Source organism: Phlebotomus papatasi, chromosome 2 (genome assembly GCF_024763615.1).
Source record: "Phlebotomus papatasi isolate M1 chromosome 2, Ppap_2.1, whole genome shotgun sequence".
NCBI lineage: Eukaryota > Metazoa > Arthropoda > Insecta > Diptera > Psychodidae > Phlebotomus > Phlebotomus papatasi.
In genome coordinates, this window is record NC_077223.1 from 73,433,622 (window position 1) to 73,441,096 (window position 7,475).

Here is a 7,475-nt window from a genome sequence, read left to right on the forward strand (position 1 = left end):
ATGTATCAGAATCTTATGAGTGATTCCATGGATTCTAGCAAAAAAATGTGTCGGTATTCCATATTTGAGTAACCCCTTATTTTTGTCCTTATATCGTTCATAGAATAAAAGAATACACCAAATTAGACTCTGTTGGCTTTTCGAAGGTTAGATGCAAGACGTTGGAGAAGTTTTCTTAATCGGTTTCATTTTTATTGGTGATTTTCGGTCAGCGAAAACTGTCTCGTCGTTAAAGGGTTAAAGGAAGAAATAACTAAATTGCAAATTATGTTTTAGTTTATTATTTTATTAGATTATTTAATAATTGTAACATGTTCATTAAGATTGCAATAAATATAAAACCCTAATTCAATTTCTCATTGTTTACAACGTTTTATCTCTAGATTTGATCTTTTATACAAGTATTTTATACAGAAGATATTAAAAAATACACTAATATTATCGGAGAAAATAGTATTTTCTTATAATATGAATTTTCAACCAATCTTTTTTTTATAATATATTAAATTTCTATTTGTTTTTTATTAAACATGGTATTGATTCAATATTAGTTGAATGAATTTTTAAATTTCGTAATGTGAATACTCGTTACCGCTTAAAAATATCAGTTGAATTTCCTGAATGCTAAATTGCAGCATGATAAGAACATACGAAACAACTGCAGCACAAATCTATATGTAAAAGAAGTAGTTATATATAAATTTTTGTTGTTGTACCAGATTCAGATCTTACATGAAATAGTAGCTTTCTATCCAAATTTATCAATTGAAGAGCCTCAAATTTGATGTTTATATGCAAAAATGCTAATAAGAAGACATCACTGCATGTTTCTATTGACTTTGTTTTAAAGTAATTTCTTCGGCAATAATTTCTCATGATGATCACCTTAAAAAGTAAATTAGAATTAGATAGAATTTCATTTTGAAAATTTATAAGTTTTACATTTTTAAGTGGTCTATTTGAAGAATTAAGTAGTAAGATAAGATCGATGAGATAAATGAATATAGGAACGGTAAGACTAAAGACAATCACGGAGCCGTTATTATATTTTATCATAAATGCGGCAAAAAACATAAAGTAACCTATCAAAAATAAATAGACAAAGTTAAATTGTAATATCATTAAAAAGATTATCCCCAATTTTTTTCCAAATGATTCGAGAATTTTAAAAAATTGAATAAAAATTTTAACTTGTCGAAAAACTTCTTGTTCATTAGTTAAAGAATTAGTTTTCATGATTTGTAAAAAATACTTTATGTAAAAATTCAAAGAATTGCAAAGAAATCTCAAATAAAACGAATGTAAGAATATATTAAGAGTACCCAAATGGACGTAAGACATAACACAAATAACGAAAACTTCCATTTGCAAAATATTTTTGAATGATAAATAAAAGACAAAGAAGTAAGTAATGCATTTTATGACAAACTCAATCCACCAAAAAATTACACTTCGACCAAATACACCTTTAATATTTAGTTTACTCAAGATTAAGTGATCAAGTTTACTGATTAACTCTACACATTCGACATATCGAGAAGGTCTGAGTAAGAAAATAATTGATACTAAATTGTAAACTACTAATAAATTAATCATTCCAAGTGCAAAAGTTAGAAAATTAAGAGTCACAGGTAGTTCTTCATCAGAATCCTGTGCAATGTAAACAAATAAGGCAGCAAAAATGAAGCTATTTGTAATGACAATACGACAAACTATTGACGCAATTGTAAAACGATTGTAACAAATTTTGCCACAATTTACAACAAATGGACAAAGTCCTAAGAATGCGAACATATTGAAAATTTTTTCGTGAACTTCCAAGAAGCTCATTTTGGGTAAAACTGGAATTTGGAAATACTCAAAAAAGCTCCGAAGCATTGCTGAAAAAGAACTCATATTATCAATTCATTTAGTTGATAAACCTGTCCATCAAATTTGTTTATCCAAAACAGTGAATGGGTAATTTTGTCCAGCGGACTGTTTGATTTGCTCTTTAGGAGAAGACTTTCAGTCTTCACACATCCCTGGCTTCGAACACTTCATATTTTTCCCCATATATTACTTCAATTTACTTATTGAAATATATTTAAATATAGTTGATTAAAGTACACTAACGTTCAAAACATTAAATACACCCTTCGTAAGCTTAAATACACCTGGTTTGGACCGGGAAAACGCTGTAATATGCAGTGTTCTATTGACTGAAATAGTTTCATATATAAACCTAAGAACAGTTTTAAACAAAATTTGAGAAAATACATGGGATAAAAAATTTATAATTTGAGGATCAGTCAAAAATTAGCATTTTGGACAAAAATGCAAAAGTAGCCCCACATTCTAAAACTGATCTAATCTTTTAATAATCATTTAATAAAGCTAAATACTATTAGTAAATATTATTAAGAGTCAGAAAAACTGAAAGTTATGCCGAGGGAATATTTATGGTACGGATTGTGCTCGGTTTGCGGTGTGATCTGTTCTGAAAGGGGTTTCTTCTTTGAATATCAAAATTTCCAGTCCAAATTCTACTTTTTCAAATATTTTTTTATTATTTTTCAAATTGCTTCTTATTATTGTTGCAATTTCATTTCTTTTACTTCATTATTTTATTTAAATAAACATAAATAAAATCATCAAATTCAGTTCTTCTCGAAGAATCCTTCTTTAGTTTTGATAAGCGCCTCACAGATTCGGGGCATCCTGTTGATCGATTTCTTCAAAATTTCAGAAGGAACTCTGCTCACTAATCCTGTAGTGTTTCCACCAAGATTGGAACTGATGTCGCGCCTAATCTCGAACCTTGTGGTCGAGAAAATCCAAGAGAATTGCAATGAGACTACAATCGGGTGACTGGCGTGGTTCTGTGGTATATTACAAATCACTGCATTCATCGCGATTTAAGGATGGATACAGTGAGGGAGTCTATCTCTGAAGCATCTGTGAGATACAACGCACGTATCCGGGTTTATCCGAATCCCATTGCAACAAAAGTGTATCATAATTGTGACTTTAGAAGTCTGAACAAAGTGGATCCTGGCCAGCTGATGTGTAGGTGGCAACCTAAGTGATTTTTTTTCTATTTTTCTAAAGAAGTGATTTTTTTCCTCTAAGTAGGAGCATTGGCCCCGTCTTAAGCTGTCTACACATATGAGCATTTTTTAAAAAAATTCTTTAAAAAATTTTTGAAAAAATAAGAATGAGTCGGTTTTTTTTACAAAATTGCTTACATACTAGGCAAATTTCTGTAAAAAATCCATTTTTTTACAAAAATTTTCACTAGTGTAGAGCCGATTCTTTTTAAAAACCTTTTTAGGGTTATTTTTTAAAGAATTTTTTTAAAAAATGCTCATAGTGTGTAGACAGCCTTAGACTCCTGAAGTTATTTCCGTTGCCATTTATTTACATAACCTGAGATAATATGTAAACTGAAATTATGTACTTATTGTCTTTCATTCCTTAAAAAGACAGATTGTACAATAAATCAACACGAAATAAAAAGAGGGAAGTTGGAAGCTTTCACGAATTCGAGTATTTCATTTAGTTTTTTTTTCAGTGAGCTATTTTGCAACGTTTATCAGTTTATTATCGATTTCAGACTAATCAGTATATGTAGATCAACTCAAAATTTTCCAAAAATAACTTAGAAGTAAGGGGAAGCAGGGCTACTTTGAGTAGTAGGAAAACGCGCAATCCGTACGTGAAAGTGCACTATTTTTTTTAATCTAATTCCTAAAGAAAAGAAAAAATCGAAAAATCCTCAAAATGCCACTAAAATCGCGGAAGTTCGATATGAAAACTCAAATTTAATCCTGAACTACTATTGAATCAATCCTATTTTAATTCTTAGAAAATGAGTTTAAAATAAATCATAGCACTATGACACAAAATCAACCGCAGTAATTTTTAAAATTTTAAAAGGATAAGATAAAGTGGGGAACTTTTGAATCGGGACTTCTTTGAAATTCGGCTCTTTTCTTCTATTTGTAAATAAAATTGAGCCTTATAATGATGTACTTTAGCTTCACAGATGGTTTATGGAGCTAAATTATATTGTGGCCAAACCAAGTTTCATTTAAAAAATAAGAGAAAAAAGTTCTATTTTAAAGCTGGCCTAATTGAAATGTGCCCTACTTTATCTTATCCTTTACATTTAGGAAATTTTAGGATAGGGAAATATGAGCTAAAATGTAATAACGTGATGAGTCAAAACTTTTTAAATTTGATATTTTCAAGATAAAAGCGATAATAAAAGAGAACGACTGACTTTATAATTTTCACTCAGAAAAGGGCAGTTCTAACTAAAAAAAAATTGTAAACATGTCGGGCATCTCGCTCATCGATAGTCGGATGGAAAAAAATCTTCCTAATGTGAGTCTTGATTTAGACAAAAAGTGATGAATTTTGCTTAGATTTTAATAAAAAAAATAGGGAATAGGAAAACAATAGATTAAAAATGTATACAGTGATACTTCAATAAAAAAAACGTCAAATTCAATTGCGTTTATTATTTGTGAGTGTACGTCAATATTGTTGTGATACAGCAGAGAAAATCTGATACTGGAATCAAAGCTCGTTATGCTTTGCTTCAAGACCTGCTCGGTGCTTAAAATTCGTTCAGAGACATTTTTTTATCTTTGAAAATTCAAACACTGTCTTCTTGAGCCAAAGCATGTTTTAAAATAAATGCTTTTGTTCAAGTAAATTAGTCTCTAACCCAAGACAGAAATGTCCGTTCTTATTTCAAGAGCTAAATTAAGAGCTGTTTCTACAGAGCTCTTTTCTGAGGTAGATAATTATATCTTTTATCCTTCCTAAATTATTCAAAGTTTTAAGGAATTAGCCCTCTAACGGGTAAGACCGCCTCCAGGCGGTCTTCACAAAAGTCACATTTACAGCGACAATAAAGGTTTTATTTATTTAAAAGTGCTATAGTGTCCTCGGTAATAGTCTTATAAACAGCTCTTGAAAGTTTAAACTCATTTTGACTCTTCATTTTGTTGCTATTCCCAGTTTTGTGTGACAAGTCAGAGAAAAAGCAACAAAAAATATTTGTGCAAAAAAACTCATTTCCAATTTCCATAAAAATACCGATTTAAAGTTATCTGACTAAAATAAATTTATTTTTTACTGAAAGATTTGTCATTCTACTTTGTATATTTTATTTAAAAAATTTGAAAAAACTAAAAATGTGAATTTTAGAAGCAAAAAGAGTTTCAAAAATTTTTATATTTTCTCACCTAGCGTCTAAACTAAAAGAGATAATTAAAAATGGATGGTTTTTTCGACTTTATTGGATCATAATTATCCTAGAAAACATTGTTTTAGAACTTTTTTCGCATATTAAAGAAAACACCGTTGGAGGGTTAGAAAACTTTTTTAAAAATATATTCCTAATAGGGGGAAGTGGGGCACCTTCAAAATTGGGTTTCTTCTCCTATTTTTAAGTGTAGCTGAATCTTACCATGATTAGCTGCAGAAACCAATCCTGAAGCCAAATTATGATGGCTCAGTTCCATTTAACACTAAACCTACCGACCGTTTTTGGTAATTTTTCGGTCAAATTACAAACCGCGGTAGAGTAGAATACTCAACGAATTTGTCTTGCAAAAGAGCAAAAAATTAAAATTTAAACACTGAAAAATATATTACATGCATATTTTAAGAAATTCATAAAGTTTGACAGTGACATTGTACCGTTTAAATATGTGTTAATTTTAAACCGGTCAATTTGACCGGGTCTTGGTTTGGTAGGTTTAGTGTTAAAAACGGGAGAAAAAAGTGCTAGTGCGCAAAGTGCCCTAATTCAAAGTTGTCCTACTTCCCCTTCGCATGAATTTTGAGAGTTTAAGATTATTAGGGGAGACTGGGGCACATGTAACCATTTTCGATACATGCGAATTTGAGGTGATTTTCCAAGGACACCGTGATTTTTTGGAAAATATTTCTTAGCTCATGTTTTACCCTTGGGTATAGGCAATTCGTCGAGGGTAATGCGGATGCTGGAAAACAATTGAGTTTTCCATAAAAATAAAATTTGTGTCCCTGTGCATTTTTCTCTTTTCACAAAATACCTGGGGTAGAAGTAACCACTTTCTGGGGAGGATGTAAACACCTTTTTTCCCACCCTTGAAATTAACTTTGCACCACTCTCGATTATTTTAATTACTTAAGAGATATATAAAGACTGTATATTTTTCAAAAAATCACGACACTTTTTACAAAGAATAATTAAAATAGCAAAAAAACTAAAAGCATGCATATCAAAGACATTTTTCAATAGATTTTCCCCATATTTTGACATCATGTGACTTTTTATTGAACACAGCGCCACCAATTTTTTTCGTAATCTATGAATTATAGATATTTCGCATGAAGGTCAATTTCCCGATCTTTTACCTACTCATTTTGTGAAATTGAAATTGCCTGGTTACATCTACCCCAAATGCTGTTTTCTGAACAATTATTAATTCTTTTAAAGTAATGAGTATCTCAATTTCTCTAGTAAATGCATTAATATAATCCTAAGAGATGTAGGAAAGAACTGGTATTGCTGCATTTCGATTATTTTACACAATTTTTAATTTCCAGGTGGAAATCCAAATGATCAAAATAATCGAAATATCAACATTTTCAGGAAAATGATTTTTATTTTTAAAGTATATTAGGATTTTATTGACCAATTTATCTGTGGACATACATCCCCATGGTATCTATGAATGCTTATGGGTTTTATCCTCCGGAGTCTTAAAATTAATGAAAAAAATCACAGTGTTTACATCTACCCCAGATTACTACTGCCCCAGTTCCCCCTATTATTAAATTGTTTCAAGATGTCCAAAAGACATGGTCAATAGCAAATTTGTAGGTATAGAGGATAAGATTTCTTGTAAACTAAACTGTGTCTGTCTTTTCAAACTTTATCCTAATAAAGTGAATCAAAATGTTACAATTATCCCACGACATTTTCCCCAGAATTTTTGAGAACTTCCGTAAAATTAACTTTTAAAAAGTAACTATACACTGAGAAAAAACGGGGGTGCGATTAACTTTTTTCCTCGTAACTTTAAACTCGTATATTTAGGTGTAAAAATATATCAACATTTTTAATGCTAATTTTACACCTTTTTAAAAGTAAAATTAACATGAAAAAGGGTAACTTTAACCCCTAATACACCTAAAAAGCATAATATTTACACCGATTTCGGATCAATACTTCAGGCTAAAATAAACGTTTCCGGAAAGTTATTTCAACTTTTTCGGATTTCTCTCACTCAGTGTAAAAACACATTTCCATCCGAGATAAAAGAAAATAATTTTCAACAATGTTGTAAGGCGATTAATTTCCTATATAAGAATGAATCGATTAATAATCTTTTAGGCTTCTCGGAGGCTGTAATACCCATTTTGTCACACCCCAGGTTCCCCTTTCGGGAATAAAATGGAATAATTGAATTTAATCCCCAATCATTGATTGT

At 30.3% G+C, this 7,475-nt stretch overlaps 1 long non-coding RNA gene across 1 annotated transcript; it reads right to left on the reverse strand.

The window, feature by feature from the left end:
* Positions 1-441: 441 nt before the first annotated feature.
* LOC129804390 (uncharacterized) lies at positions 442-880 on the reverse strand. Its single transcript, XR_008751980.1, has 2 exons — positions 733-880; positions 442-671 (listed from the first exon to the last, which is right to left on the reverse strand). It is a non-coding gene; the product is annotated as an uncharacterized LOC129804390 (long non-coding RNA).
* Between the last annotated feature and the right edge of the window lie 6,595 nt (positions 881-7,475).